Source organism: Pistacia vera, unplaced genomic scaffold, assembly GCF_008641045.1.
Source record: "Pistacia vera cultivar Batoury unplaced genomic scaffold, PisVer_v2 Contig1099, whole genome shotgun sequence".
Taxonomy (NCBI): Eukaryota; Viridiplantae; Streptophyta; class Magnoliopsida; order Sapindales; family Anacardiaceae; genus Pistacia; species Pistacia vera.
Window position 1 is genome coordinate 63,195 of NW_022195136.1, and position 16,764 is coordinate 79,958.

A 16,764-nucleotide genomic window follows, 5' to 3' on the forward strand; every position below is an offset into this window, starting at 1 on the left:
TTTGAGCAAATGGATTTCCTTCTTGACAATCCTTCGATAAATGATTTCCTGCACAAAGTTCACAAGTTAGGGAAGATGATTCAATAGCATTTACCTTTAGGACAACTCCCAATTGCTTTTGAATGACGAAGAGTTGAGCAACCAATGTGGTGTAACCATCAACTTCATGCACTCCCACTACTTTCCTCGTTGAATTTCTCTCTAAAGACCTCATGTAGTTATTGCTTGCCATCACTTCAATCAGATTATAAGCCTCCTCCGGTGTTTTGTTATTCAAAGCTCTCCCACTTGCAGCATCAATCATCACTTGTATATTTGGTAGCAACCCATTGTAAAATGTCTACACCTACGACCATATTGGCAGCCCATGACGAGGACACCTCCGTAAGAGATCCTTAAATCTCTCATAAGCTTCATAGAGTGACTCCATATCTTGCTGGAAAAAATTTGTGATATCACTCCTCATCTTAGTAGACTTGACAGATGGGAAGTATTTCGTAAGGAAAGCTTAAACTAACTCATTCCATGTAGTAATACTTCCTGATGGCAAAGAAATCAACCAAGTCTTAGCTTTATCCCGATGAGAGAATGGGAAAAGTCTAAGCCTAATCACATCATTGGATACTCCATTATGTTTGAATGTGTCGCAAAGCTCCAGAAAGTTAGCGATATGCAAGTTGGGATCATCATTAGGTAACCCCACAAATTGAACTGCATGCTGTATCAGTTGAATAATTGCTGGCTTTATTTCAAATGTATTCGCTTGAACTGGTGGCCTTCTGATGCTGGAATAGCACCCTTCAATAGTGGGACTAGAGTAGTCCTTCAATGCTCGTTGAACCACTACCCCTCCTGCAATTCCATTACCCCCTGGGACTTCCTCATTTTCTGGATTTCTCATGTCTTGATTTATACTTCCCTTGTCTGCTACTGTTTTTTCTTTGCTTGCCTCTTTTCCTTTCTCAACTGTTTAGATGTTCTCTCTATCTCGGAATTAAAGGATTAAGATCACCACGACCTTTTGAACGTAAGCTCTCCAAGATCTAAAACAAAAAACACTCACGACAAAATAAGAGAAATAAATAAAATTAACTTCAAAACAAAGATAAAACAAATCAAACTAGCAACTAAATAGTTCGTAATGATATTGAAAAAAAAAAATTCCCTGGCAACGGCGCCAAAAACTTGTTGTGGATTTTCGCAAGTGTACGAAATCGTGCAAGTAATAAAGTATATAAATACGGATATCGAACCCAAGGGAATTACTATTATCAATTACCAATTAAACTATCCTATTACTATTTGATCAATCCAAATTGTATCAAGGAAAATCTAAACTAAATTAACAATTTAGATTAAAAAGAGAACTGAAAGGAGAATAATTAAAACAAACCTTTGGGTTAAAACAAGATGACTAGACCTAGGGCATAGATTTCATACCAACTCTTTTTCATATGTATTGATCACTTATGCTAATTTTATTAAGCTCTTCCTACAGGTCAAACTCCCTAAATTTCCAATAACTTTCTCTCGAACAATTATCAAATTAACCCCTAATTACTAACCCAGATTATCTCTAATCAGATTTAAGCAAAGATCATTAGGCTCTATGGAGTTTACCATAACCTCACAAATCACGATAACCTATCTCTAGTGTTCGCTCAACCTATGGTTTTACTACCATAGACCAACTAAGCATCATCTCTCGATCTCAACCTAGTCCATTAGTTCATTCAATTCTTGGGCCCTTAAGAATCAAAAGCATTAGGTATAATAGTAAAACTTAGGAAGAATTCTTAATAAAAATTAACAATCAAAGATCAATACATAATCAAGAGATTGGGCTACATCTGAGCTTTAGAGAATAAATTTAGTTCATAATAAACATGAAAGAAACAATCATCTTTATTAAAACAATCATCATGAGTTTATAAGAAAAGAACAAGGAAAACTTCTCTATATTATGAATCAAAGCTCTAGAACTTTTGTTACTTCTCTTCTCTGCAGATTTTTCTCCTCTTCTTCTCACCAAAGAATCTCTAGAATAATGCTAAAAGATTTCTATTTATATCCCACAAGGGTTAGGGTTTTATTTTTCTTAATTCTATTTGGTTTAGGACTTTTAGCCCTATTCTCCTACCTAAAAACAGATAACCAGATTTTAACTTTCGTGACTGTGCCTCGGCACTATGCTGCAGCACAATAGCTACTGGAAAAAGTGTGTCGTGGCACTGTGCTGCGGTATAGTAGCTACTGGCCAGAGTGTGCTGCGGCACAATAATCTCTTCTTCTTCCCGCATCATTCCACTGTTCTTTAGAGATGGTGATTTTTGAGCTAGATAACGATGAAATTTGGAGAAGTGGTAAACATATGAAATGTAGTCCTTTGAATAAGATTTCCAAAAGTCAAAGAATCATCTTAATCCAAGTTCTATAGCTCAAGATATTCTCAAAAGACAGAGGCATGCTCAAGCTGGAACGTAATCTAGAATCTTCTCTTTACTTCAACTTCCATAACTTCTTCAATTCAACTCCGATTCTTGATCCATTTTTTTCCACTCATCACTCATTCTGTTGCCAACATGATTCTTCATCTGAGCATAACATTTAAGAACCAGTAGCCTTAAAAACACTCAAAAACACCCGTGATCCCTGTAAAAGACAATTATGAAAATATTAAGCAACTTTACCAAATTAAGCCTAATTTCCCACAATTAATCCCCATAAACCACTAAATAAATGTGTATTTTTAAGCTCTTATCACATTTCTCGATCAGAAAGTCTGGGAAGCTTGATCTGAGAGCATAGCTCAATTAGAAAGCATGGGGAGCTTGATTTGAGAGCATAGCTCGATTAGAAAGCATGGAGAGCTTGATCTAAGAGCATGGCTTGATCAGAAAGCACAGAGAGCTTAATCTGAGAGCATAGCTCGATCAGAAAGCATGGAGAGCTTGATCTAAGAGCATGTCTTGATCATAAAGCATAGAGAGCTTGATCTGAGAGCATATCTCGATCAGAAAGCATAGAGAGCTTGATCTGAGAGCATATTTCAATCAGAAAGGTTGGAGAGCTTGAGAGTTAGAGAGCTAGTGAGCTCTTTCTAATCTGAGAGATTTGAGTACACGATCTGAGCGATCTGGCTACGCGATCTGAGAACTCTAATTTGAACATGCTTCAATATTCTGATGATAACCTAAGTTATAGACCTTAGATTTGGATGATTCTTGGACCATCGGAAAGCTAACTCGAAGGGCTACAATTCTTGTGCTTACCGCTTAGCCAAATTCAGACTTCATCATACTTAGATTTTCACATTTATGACGTGAATCTAGATTAAAAAGCTGGGATTCGCCGAAGAAGTTGAGACTTGCTGGAAAAACATAGAGAGCTGCTTTGAATCAGACCCTCCTTCTAGGGTCAAAATATTGATACAAAAATTGACACCAACTAGAGAATTTTGATTGACCTTGTCGAAACCGGAATGGATGTGCGCATGATTATGGATAATCAGCAGTGGATGAATAATAAATGCAATAAAGTAAATGGCAGAGAGATTTTTAAAGTGGTTCGGCAAGTTAGAATGTGAGCCTACGTCCACTGTTATCTTATTGTTTTTGAGAGCTTACAAAGAATAGTATAACTCTTAGGAAAATTGCCAAGAACAATTGCCCAACCCCCTTTGAAAATGAGTTATGATGGGTTTATATTGCACCCATTTACATGATAGAGTTGAGATAAGATTCAAATACGTAGAATTAGGAAGTTGCATGATCTTCGACTACCTTAGTTGAAGTCTAAATCAATCTGAATATCTTCCTTCCAAATTGAGTTAATCTAAATATCTTCTCCCCTAATAGGGAATTATCCTCTCCAGATTTCTCGCACAATACAAAAGTATATTAAAAAAAAAAAATCATTATAAAATATCTTTGCAAGAAAATTAATGAAACTTCCACATTCAGCCTCACAAACTCATATTGCGATTTTATGAGGCTGAAATCAACTGGGTTAAATGGTTAGCTTTTATTCACAATTGAGAAATTTGGGGCTGATCTTTATTTGGTATTTTGATGTTATAATTTACTTATTTTTTAATGGTATATATACATGATAAAATGACATTAATGCCCTTCCTAATAATTAAGGGTTTTTTTTTTAATGTGTGTCCTAATGGCATAATTTAAAGACATTAAAAAACAAAAAAAATTAATATATCAATCACATGTTAAGACAACCCGGTTCATTTTGAAATTGAGAGTGACTTTGTTAGTTTATGTAACTAAAAGGGAACGTATTGTTTCTAAGTCATAGATGAGAGGGGTGAAGGTAAATTTTTCGAGAAAATAAAAATTGATTGTGATGTGATGTAATTGGATTGCACGGTCACGTGTCACACAGCCGTACTTTCTCTTCTGATATATAATAAAAAAAAAATTAATCTGATCATATAATGGGATGAAGATACAGTATCGACTGTGAGAAATAGTAGTAACCAAATAAACCCTGAAACCAAGCAACTCTGATAATGGCAACCCCGATCCCAAGCCGTCAGCTTTTCATCAATGGTGAATGGAGAGAACCTGTCTTGAAGAAGCGCATCCCTATCATCAACCCGGCTACCGAAGAAACCATCGGTTAGATCCCTTCTTTTCTTTTTTTCCTTCTATACATTTCAGCACATATTTTTTCCTTTTATACATTTCAGTCTATGTGCGTCGCTAGCTATTCTTTCTCTGATTCGCAAAGCTTTAACTTAACTTAACTCAGCGTTGTGTGAGTTTCTACTATTTTATTCATTTCTTGACATCAATTTTCTTTCAGTTGTGTTTTCTTCATTTTAATTTCTAGACTTTGATGTATTATTGATTTGGTAGTTTGTGTATCTAAGATGATGACAAATAGTAAATTCTTGTTACTTGTTATAATTTTTTTTATGTATCATTAAAGTTGAATTGATGCAATCACTATGTTGAAATTTGCAGTTTTGAGTAATATGTGATGTGGTGTGGCAGGTGATATTCCGGCAGCTACTGCGGAAGATGTTGAGCTTGCAGTTGATGCTGCCCGAAAAGCACTTGCCAGAAACAAAGGCAAAGATTGGGCCTCCGCATCTGGGGCTGTTCGTGCCAAGTATTTGCGTGCTATTGCTGCCAAAGTATTAGATTTGCCCTCTTATCAGTAACAATTTATAGCAACATCAACTCTAATTTGGCTACATTTCTACCTTTCTTCTAAGCCACCAAAATTTGGAATAAAACACATCAAGATTAACGTCAAACCTGTTCAGGATTCACACTCCATAAATTCTACTCCAATTCTTCCATAATTCATCCAACTCTTATCAAACATCAAGAACACAAAACTATTCTCATGGATACATTCTAACCATCATTCAATATCCATTCCATTAACAATTTTCATATATAAGCATATACATACATAAAAGAAATTCTCTACAATTCATCCAAACTCTCTTTCTCTTTGTTCTTAATGTTCTCATATGTGTGTATGTGCATGGAAATATGCTCATTCTTTCTATTCTTTCTAAAGGGAAATGCTCAAATGCATTATTGCTATAAAAGATATCATTATGGAACTAGTATTCTCTACCGACAGCATTCCCATACTTGAAATCAATCATACATTATTAGACTAAAAATAACTAATAAATGGAGGTACTTTGAGGTAGCTATTCTGCGCTGTGTCATATTCAAGAAGGCATATCTCGAGCTATACACATCGGATTGTTATGATCTTGATCTCATTTTAAAGCTTAGAGAAAGGCGACAACTTTTATGTTTACGCCTCTGTTAATGTATGCCCTAGGAACCCATCATGTCATCGGTTCCAAGGCATTATGCTTTGTATATATATGTGAATGTATATAGTTTGTATATACATTTATCTTATCAATAGAAGAAAGTATTCTTATTTCACATGTGGTATGCTTCATTTATATATAGTATTACAGTGAAATGTCCAGATGATACAAATCTTTAGAAGATCAAAATCATCAAAGTATTCCCTACATAGGTAATATTAATGGGCAATAACATTACATATAGGCATGTGAATGCCTCCGTAGAATATCATGTGATGGTATTGGTGTGGGTGGATTATAAAAGTTATATCACTAGGACATTAGCATAGATACGCGGTTAGTGAACTGTTTATCGAATATGACTATTATGATGAATCACATGGATATTTAAAATGTAGTCAATGATTTATTATAAGATCATACTAGTAGACCTGAGATATCACGGTTGGATTCTCCAAACGCATATGGTTCATATGGTGTATAAACATGAGGCTAATCATGCCATGTGTTAACAACCTATTGGCCATGTGTTGTTTGTGTGAGGACAAGTGATAGTCAAGATGGGATCCATTAATTGGTATAGATTGATATCAAATTTCAGACAAATGTCAAGATACATTGGAAAAGGGAAATCTCCGGCCGGGTATATAAAATATTACATAAAGGTTGTTTCATGGTGACACGTTCCATATGTATTGAATTAAAATTAAGATAAGGATTTTGACATACCGTGAATCCATTCTTAATTGGGATTAGACAACGGAAGGATTTGATTATACAAGTGTTGATTGTAAAAGGTTGTTGGAGTATATCTTCATTGTGACTTAGGGGTTATGGAGCATTGCTAGATGCTACCATAATCAGTGGGAGTTTTGTTCATAAAGAGTTATGACAAAACATGTCGAAATAAACTATGATATTAGGCCCACGGCTAGGCCACAGTGAACCTAAGAGGTCACACATAAAAAACTAAAGAGAATGAAGAAATAGCCAAAGAGAGTTGATTATCCAAGGTTGGCTAGCACCTACCAAAGGTAATAAAGTTATTTATATTAATCATTTTCTTATATTAAATTGGATTTACAAGGGGTTGTAATTGCAAACAATTAAGAGTGAAATTGTTATGTAAACAATTTAAGAGTTAAATTGTTAATTGTGATTAAATGTTAATCCGATGTTATCATTTAAAGAAGTTTAATAACTTCATAACCATTATGGAATGTGTTAAGGAAGTCCAAAACAAATATTGAATTGTTTACAAGGATTCCTATATAAAGAAAATGATATATTATATTTTGGGTAGAGATCAAAATCTCTAAGAACTCTAAATCTTTCTCTTGGTCAAATTTCTTCTTCCCTTGGTGTGGATACTCTTTGCTTAATTTCTCTTGAAATTAAGAGGCTCCAAGGTTGCTAAGGGCTTAAGGTAACATGTTCTACCTTACTTATTTCAATTTGATTGAAATTTATTTTTTAACTATGACTATACTTGTTATAGTATGATATGTTTGATTCTCCATGCATTATCTTTCAGCCTCAACCCAGTTCGATGGTTAAGATGCTCAAAAAATACTTATAAAGTCACAGATTTGACAGGGCAGCCATGGTAACATGTTTTCTCTTAGGATTTTCATCAAACATTCATATGTACATGCTACTACCATGTGGGTACACTTCCACAACTCTCTAATTCAACCAAACTGTGAGCAAAAAACTGCTCAAATTAAGGTTCAAATTAGGTTTACTTACCTTGAATTTGAGCAACTCCAACACTATACTCTCTCTTGGTAGAATTCCCTTCTTCTCAAACCCTAAGCATATACAACCATAAGAATTCAAAACTTTAAAATTTAATCTCACTTCTGGTGCAAGAATCTTACCTTGGATGCTTAGGATTGAAAATCTATCAAAAGTTAGCCAAAATCCTATGAATTTCCTTGGAAATTTAATAAGAAATTTGAGAGAATTTAGGTAGAGAATGGCTTGAACGGAGGTAGAGTGGCTAGGGTTTCTTATTCAACTCTTAATATCATAAAATATATACATAGATTCCATTTTACCCTGCACTTTCATGAAATTTCATCTATGTCCCTTACTCAATTACCAAAATGCCCTTATTTTTATTAACTTCTCCATGTGATTATATCTTTTTCACTCCCCATTTTACAAAAAATTATGAGTGAAAAGACTATTTTACCCCTAATGAAATTTTAGAGAATTTTCTTCCCATGTTCAAGATAACTTTAACAAAATTCAACTAAGGGTATTAGGGCATAAATAAAGCTACGTACCTTGATGTGAGCGTTACATAATATAACCCCATTCTTACTCTACAACCATTTGAAGTTTTCCAAAATGTTGATATAGAAATCTACACCAACCAAAGAATTCTGATTGACCATGTCGGAACCGGAATGGATGTGCACATGATAAGGATAACTAGTAGTGGATGAATAATAAAGTAATAAAGTAAATGGCATAAAAGATTTTTAAAGTGGTTCGACAAGTTAGAACTTGAGCCTACGTTCACGTTATCTTATTGTTTTTGCGAGCTTACAAATAACAGTAAAATTTCTAAGAAAATTGTGCTTAGAACAATTGCCCAGCCCTCTTTGAAAAGAAGTTATTATGGTTTATATAGCACCCGTTCATATGATAGAATTGAGATAAGATTCAAATATGTAGAATTAAGAATTGCATGATCTTCGGTATCTTAGTTAGAATAAATTAATCTGAATATCTTCCTTCCAAATTGAACCAATCTAAATATATTCTCTCTAATAGGGAATTTCCCCTCTCAAATTTTCCGCACAACACAAAAGTATATTAAAAAAAAATCATTATAAAAATATTTGCAGGAACATTAATGGGATTCCATTCAGCCTCACAAATCATATTGCGATTTTATGAGGCGAAATCAACTGAGTTAAATGGTTAGCTTTTTTATCACAATTGAGAAATTTGGGGCTCATCTTTACTTGATATTTTGATGTTATAATTTACTTATTTTTATTGGTATGAAATGACATTAGTGCCCTTCATATAACCCTAATTTTTATACAATAACACTACGGACACCGAAATATTGCACCGAATTTTTGTACCGGCCGACGTGGAACGCGTTTTCCAATTTCTTTATAATTTTTTCTAGTGAACGGCCGTCCATCAAATTTGGACGGCCGTTCACTCACATGGACGCCCGTCCATGTTATATGGACGGGCGTCCATATACAGGGACGGTCGTCCATAAACATGACGACCGTCCCTATTAAAATAAAAAAAAAAAATTTGTAAAAGTTTAGGGACGGTCGTCCATCCATTGTGGACGGCCGTCCATTAATTTTGGACGGTCGTCCATGTTATATGGACAGACGTCCATATGCTAGGGACGGGCGTCCTATAATATGGACGCGTCCATAAAAAGTTGTGTTGTTTTAGAAAAATAAAAACAAGGACGCCCGTCCAAATTTTTTGGACGGGCATCCATCTTTTTGGACGGGCGTCAATATAAAAGCTTTTATCCACTGAAACCATGATGAGCTTGTGGACTGCGGCACGCTTTTATCCACTGAAACCATGATGAGCTTTTATTTCTAGAATTTTAGGGAGATTTGTAATTTATCTATTATCCTAGGGGAATTAATTTTATTAACCCTTTATATTCAGTCCACAAGCTCATCATGGTTTCAGTGGATAAAAGCTCCTTACCACCCTAGCTCATCAACAAATCACAGCTTAAAACGAAAGCTAAGTACCTGTTTCGCCTTTTCTTCTTTGCGCTTCCTCTCTCTTCTCTCTGCTTATTCTTCAGCTCCTTCTTGCGAGCATTGAACACGCACACAACCCCACATGAAAAAATCAATAAGCTAAAATTTGACTTAAAAAAAAAAAAGACGAAACTCAAATGAGACAATAAGACTTTAAAAAAAAAAAATCCCAGATAAAAAAGAGAGAAAAAAAAAAAGACAAAGCCCAAGTGTAAGAGGCACTGTCTCACTTTAACATGCAAAAGTAACATGAAAAGCAGGTACTTTTCATCACGGCGATTGGCAGAGTTATTGTTGAAAAATGAATCTTTGGTAGAAAATGAAGATCGGCAGCAAGATTGGCTGCAGGATTGGCAGCAAGATTGGCTGCAAGTTGGCATGAAGAGTCTTGAAGACACGAAGAAATTCCAGAGAAGAAGATGCGGCAGCATTGAAGAAATTCTAGAGAAGAAGATGGCGGATTGAAGAAATTACAGTCGCCGCCATGACCTGCATGAAACAACGTTGAAAAACTGTTCAATAGCAAGGATGTTGAGTTATGTGCTGTTGGACGGCGTCCATATTATATTGACGCCCGTCCATAAATGAGTTATGTGCTTTGGACGGATGTCCATATTATATGGACGCCCGTCCAAAAGATGGATGCCCGTCCAAAAAATTTGGAGGGCGTCCATTGTTTTTTTTTTTTTTTCTAAAACAACACAACATTTTTATGGACGGGCGTCATATTATATGGATGTCCGTCCCTAGCATATGGACGCCCGTCCATATAACATGGACTGTCGTCCAAAATTAATGACGGCCGTCCACAATGGATGGACGGCCGTCCCTAAGCTTTTACAAATTTTTATTTTTATTTTAATAGGGACGGTCGTCCATGTTATATGGAAGACCGTCCTTGTATTGGACGCCCGTCCATAAACATGGACGGGCGTCCATGTGAAGTGAACGGCCGTCCAAATTTGATGACGGCGTTCACTAGAAAAAAAATTATAAAGAAATGGAAAAACGCGTTCCACGTTGGCCAGTACAAAAATTCGGTGCAAATATTTCGGTCCCGTGTGTTATTGATTTTTATAATGTGTATCCTAATGGCATAATTTAAATTTTAAAGACGTTAAAAAAAAAAAAATAATATATCAATCACATGTTAAGACAACCCGCAGTTAATTTGAAATTGAGAGTGACTTTGTTAGTTTATGTAACTGGGAAACAAACTGTTTCTAAGTCATAGATGAGAGGGGGGAAGGTAAATTTTTCGAGAAATAAAAAATTGATTGTGATGTGATGTAATTGGATTGCACGGTCAAGTGTCACACAGCCGTACTTTCTCTTTGAAATAATAAAAAAAAAAATTAATCTGATCATATAATGGGATGAAGATACAGTATCGACTGTGAGAAATAGTAGTAACCAAATAAACCTGAAACCAAGCAACTCTGATAATGGCAACCCCGATCCCAAGTCGTCAGCTTTCATCAACGGTGAATGGAGAGAACCTGTCTTGAAGAAGCGCATCCCTATCATCAACCCCGCTACCGAAGAAACCATCGGTTAGATCCCTTTTTTATTTTTATACATTTCAGTCTATGTTTGTGCGTCGTAGATTCTTTCTCTGATTCGCAAAGCTTTAACTTAACTTAACTCAGCGTTGTGTGAGGTGTTTCTACTGTTTTATCATCCTTGACACAATTTTCTTTCAGGTGTGTTTTCTTCATTTTAATTTCTAGACTTTGATGTATATCGATTTGGTAGTTTGTGTATCTAAGATGATGATAAATAGTAAATTATTGTTACTTGTTTAATTTTTTTTTTTATGTATCATTAAAGTTGAATTGATGCAAGCACTACGTTGAAATTTGCAGTTTTGAGTAATATGTGATGTGGTGTGGCAGGTGTATTCCGGCAGCTACTGCGGAAGATGTTGAGCTTGCAGTTGATGCTGCCCGAAAAGCACTTGCCAGAAACAAAGGCAAAGATTGGGCCTCGCATTGGGGCTGTTCGTGCCAAGTATTGCGTGCTATTGCTGCCAAAGTTTAGATTCTCTTATCAGTATTTCTTGTTCCTAATAACCGATCAATCACCCATCCAAGTCAGAGTAGATTATATTCAAATATTCACAAACCAGCTAACACTGAATTGGATTATGTTTTAGCAAAACTCATTGTTTGGAAACAAGAAAGCCCTATATTTTTAGATTGAGTTTTTATAGTTGACATTCTTATGCAGGTAACAGAGAGAAGTCCGAACTTGCAAAACTTGAATCAATTGATTGCGGGAAGCCACTGGAAGAAGCAGCATGGGACTTTGTATGGCTGTGGCACTATCTGAAATATTAAGTTCAGTGTTTTGTTATTCATACTGTGTGACAGTCTATGTTTTCCAGGATGATGTCGCTGGATGTTTTGAGTACTACGCAGACCTTGCTGAGGCTTTAGATGCAAAGCAAAAGGCTCCTGTTCTCTCCTATGGAGAATTTTAAGAGTTATGTTCTTCGGGAACCCATGGAGTTGTTGGGTTGATTACCCCATGGTACTTCACTAGATTTTGACGATTTTTGTTGATTACTTTTCATAAAAAGCCTGGCTTTCGTGAACTAAGAATTGCCTTTTTTTGTGTTGAAGGAATTACCCAATGTTAATGGCTGTATGGAAAGTGGCTCTGCCCTGGCTGCAGGATGGCTGCAATATTAAAACCATCTGAATTGGCATGCGTGTATGTCCTCAATCACTATGAGCATCAGTTTATATGTGATTAATCACATGCATGCCTGTAATTATTTTTTAATTTCAGGACCTGTTTGGAGCTGGCCGATATAGTAAAGAGGTGGGTCTTCCTGCCGGTGTTCTTAATATTCTAACTGGACTGGGCCCTGAAGCTGGTGCACCTTTGGCATCTATCCCCATGTGGACAAGGTACCTTTATCTTTTTCATTTCTTTATTGCATTTAATGAATTTGATCTTTAAATATATCCCAGAAATTTGGCAATTTGGAGACATTGATGTTTTTTATTACTAAGTAATGCTCCTAAAATATTATATCATAACAGATTGCATTTACTGGAAGCTCTGTGACTGGGAGCAAGATAATGACAGCTGCAGCTCAGATGCTTAAGGTACGCAAGTGCCAAAAAAACACTTCTTTTTGCTGACATTTGCATTCTTTTTGCTGACATTATATGTTGTTTTTTTTCCAGCCTGTTACTTTGGAGCTTGGGGGAAAAAGCCCAATTGTTGTATTTGAGGATGTTGATCTTGATAAAGGTCAGCACTTTCTGGAATTCTAGGAATTTATTTCGTGCTTCTCAGATTTTCATTTTTCTTGATAGAAACAAATTGCTCGGGATTCTCATCATCTCTGATACTAATTAATTTCTGAAAAATTAGTATATTTATTGAAGTTATTGAATGCTATCAATTTACTCTTTGTTATAATTCAAACAGCTGCTGAATGGATTTTGGTTGCTTTTGGACAAATGGTCAGATGTGTAGTGCAACATCCCGCCTTATTGTACATGTAAGTGCCTTATGAATTTAAATGTCCTTTATACATTTATTGATTCCATTAAAATCAGTCTCTGACAAATGTCAAGGGCAGTTGGGCACATCAATTGGGTTAGTTTTTAACTTAAAGGCAGATAATAACAACCCACTGATATATAGACTAGTATAACGGACCACAAGCCCGAGAGGAAAAATGACAGCAGGACACTCTGCAAACAGAAAAGTCAAATTTAGATGGAAAAGGAAAAATTAGCATAGATTTTCAAGCTGGTCAGCCACTTAATGATCTAAACAACAAACCCACTTAACTATATTAAACTAAATTAATATCACTGAATCAACTAATGAGAACTTTAAACAATGTGCCATCTGCAGTTATGAACCTACGTCTTAATCCAGACTAACAAGATGACAAGATAAACATACATTTAGTATTTCCTGCTTCATTATTGTAATTGAGACAGAATCTAAAGCTTGCATTGAGCATAACAGGTTGCTAAACACGCTTCATCTTTGTTTCTACTTCTTGATAGAATAAACAAAAGTAGCTAATACCATAATACCATTCTCCGAGCCTTCTGACAGATAAGAGGAATATGCCTGATGTGCCCAGTAGCACAATCAATTAAAAGCTGTACTTGATGACTAACCAAAAGTAAAATGTTTCTATTACCATGAGTTAATTAATATATTGCATTCTGAATTTCCAGCTTGTTTTTCTTTGAATTTTAACACTTATAGAAGTTATATGGACAAATATCTCAGGAAAGCATTGCAGCAGAATTTCTGGACAAGCTTGTGAAATGGTCCAAAAACATTAAGGTATCAGATCCATTCGAAGAAGGTGCAGGCTTGGACCCATGTTGTGGAGGACAGGTAAGAATACTCAATTTTAGGATGAATGGGTGAACGAAAGATATCTTCTTTTTGTTTCATTTTCTATTTCTATTTAAGTTGATTGTTGATTTTTTTTGCGAAACTAAATTCCCTGGACGTAATCTGTATCAGATTCAGCACCACAGTTTCTGTAACAATATGAATCCATTTCTTTGCTTGAAATATGATGCACGATTGGGCTGTTGCATACTGATTAAACTTAATGGATATGTTCATATTACTTTTAGCATTTCTCTAATTGAAAATGATCTTTCTAATATTTAATACTGCTGTAGTATGAGAAAATATTGAAATTCATTTCAAACGCCAAGATGAAGGTGCAACCATTTTGTACGGTGGGGCGTCCTCAGTATGATCCTCACTTCATTTGTGCAGTGCGTTCTTTCTCAATCAGTCATGATAGCCATTCATTTCTCAAATGATTGGCAGCATTTGAAGAAGGGATTTTCATTGAGCCAACCATCATAACGATATAACTAATCTATGGAAATTTGGAGAGAAGAGGTTTTTGGACCTGTTCTCTGTTAAAAAATTTAGTACTGAAGATGAAGCCATTGAATTGGCAAATGACACCAGTGAGTTGATTTTTTTTTTCTTTTTTACTAAGAATATATATTTGGATTTCTTTTTTTTCCTTTCTTCATTTCCAAGTTATGTTGAATATCTAGTTCGACAGTTATGGCTTAGGTGCTGCTGTGATTTCCAATGATTTGGAAAGTGTGATCGTGTAAGCAAGGTGAGACTTCTGAAGTAATATGCAAGCATACAGCTTAAGATAATCATGTTAAAATTAGTTTATATAGATGTAACAGCCCGGCCCACTGTCAAGATATTGTCCTTGGATATCTCTCTTAACCACCTCAAATAGTGGGTTCAGAGCATGTTCCCTTGATTTGAACCCATGACTTCATCATTGGAAAAGAATCAAGAGTACAAATTAGTATTGTTACTCTTGATTTGTTTCCAAGGATGAAGTCCTGGTTCGAATTAAGGGGATGCGCTGTGAGCCCTACTATTGAGGGTGGTAAAAGACAAAAATCTAATGATATCTTGACAGTGGGCGAGCTGTTAAACAGACTATCTGATTTGATGAGTAAATGGTTTTTCTTTGATTGCTTTGCAGTCTTTCCAGGCGGGTGTTGTATGGATCAACTTCACAGCCAGCTTTTGTCAAGCTCCATGGGGAGGGAAAAAAAACGTAGTGGTTTTGGGCGTGAATTAGGAGAATGGTATGTTCTCTTTATTCGGATAGAAAGTACTGTGAATATTTTGGGTAGGACCTAAGTAGTTATGGGAAGTTTCCACTTTTCATTTTATTTATTTATCTTATCCTAAAATAATTCTCATGTGTATGTCAAATTAGTGTTTGTATACTGCTGATACTAATAACTTCGTTTTCTGGTTGGCTTTTTGCAGGGGACTTGATATTATTTGAGTGTGAAGCAGGTGACTCAATATGCTCTGATGAACCATGGGGATGGTACCAATCTCTTCAAAGCTGTGAGTGTCCCTGAAACAGAAATTGGAAATCACGTGTACCAAATGAGAGAGAATAAGGTTGGAGTGATGTAGTTTACTAAGGTCTATGTAAAAGACCTTGTAATAATATAAAAAACGTGAATTGGTAGAACTCGTTTGTGAGAATATTGTTTGCCATTGTGTGTTTCTTTCAAAGTCTTCAGGCTACCAAGGACTATAATTGCATGGCATTAACCTGTTTGGTGCCTGCGCATGCCATTGAGCGAATGGTTTTGTAATGGTGTCTACGGTTAGAACCTCAAAAGGCCTCATTGGCATGCTTTGTTGAATAATAAGGAGAAAACTTTAGTAGTACTATTCTCTCATGGTATCCTTTTCAGAGCCCCATTGTCATTTGTGTCTGAGCTGCATCCTTATCAGACGTCATTATTTTTCGGATTCAATCATGCTTTGTTGGACTTGGACAAGCTCAATGCTTCGTTTAATGGCATTCGCATTGTTACTGGGCACATGAGGGGATTATGGCTTCCCAAATTGAATGCCATTAACTCGATTTTGTTTCATTAAAATCTTGGTTAATCTTTAGCTTTAAGTTAGTAATAATGTCTGGCTGGAAATGTAACACGATGCAAAATGAAATCCTGTACATCAACACCACCTGACCATTTATTTTCACAATGGATAGATCTACATCTTCCATCTTTCTCGAACTTCGATAATGCACTTAACTTTTTTATTCTTAATTTGGAAGCAAGTTCATACATGATGGTAGTCTGACTGCCAACTCGAAATCTGACTCGGTCAATGCTTCATCAACAAAACAGTACTTAAAAAATGTGGGCTAAGTTCATTTTCTTCTGGCGGTAAGTAATCCAATAAATTATGAATATGATTGGAATTTGGGGGTGAGAAGATGAAATTATACAGGGCACATCTGCACCACACAGAGTTGATTCCCATGGATTTCTGACCTACTGCACTGACAAGAATCATACTACTTGCGTTGTGCGCAACGTGTCAGCGTCTGGATGACACAAAACTTCATGAACCCTGATTGGCTCTGTTGACAAGAGTGCACGTCAGTAATTTTTCGGGGCATAATAAAGGTTTTGGTAAGTAATGATCGGAGAGAGAGAATGGTGGTAGTGTGAGATCACAATGATAATGGAATTGGAAACAAAGTATAATTTGAATAATAAAGTAGTATTTAAAAGTTTGTGGGTGAAAAAGTATTATTACACCATTATTTGGTGGGAAAATGTTGTTTACTCTTCACATTCCAAGAAAAATAATATC

General features: G+C 35.7%; 1 non-coding gene and 1 pseudogene across 1 annotated transcript; both read left to right on the forward strand.

Moving 5' to 3' along the window:
* The first annotated feature begins 362 nt into the window (after positions 1-362).
* LOC116138055 lies at positions 363-469 on the forward strand. Its single transcript, XR_004129259.1, has one exon. It is a non-coding gene; the product is annotated as a small nucleolar RNA R71 (small nucleolar RNA).
* A 3,962-nt stretch (positions 470-4,431) lies between these two features.
* Positions 4,432-15,598, forward strand: LOC116137994 (annotated as a pseudogene).
* Positions 15,599-16,764: the final 1,166 nt, after the last annotated feature.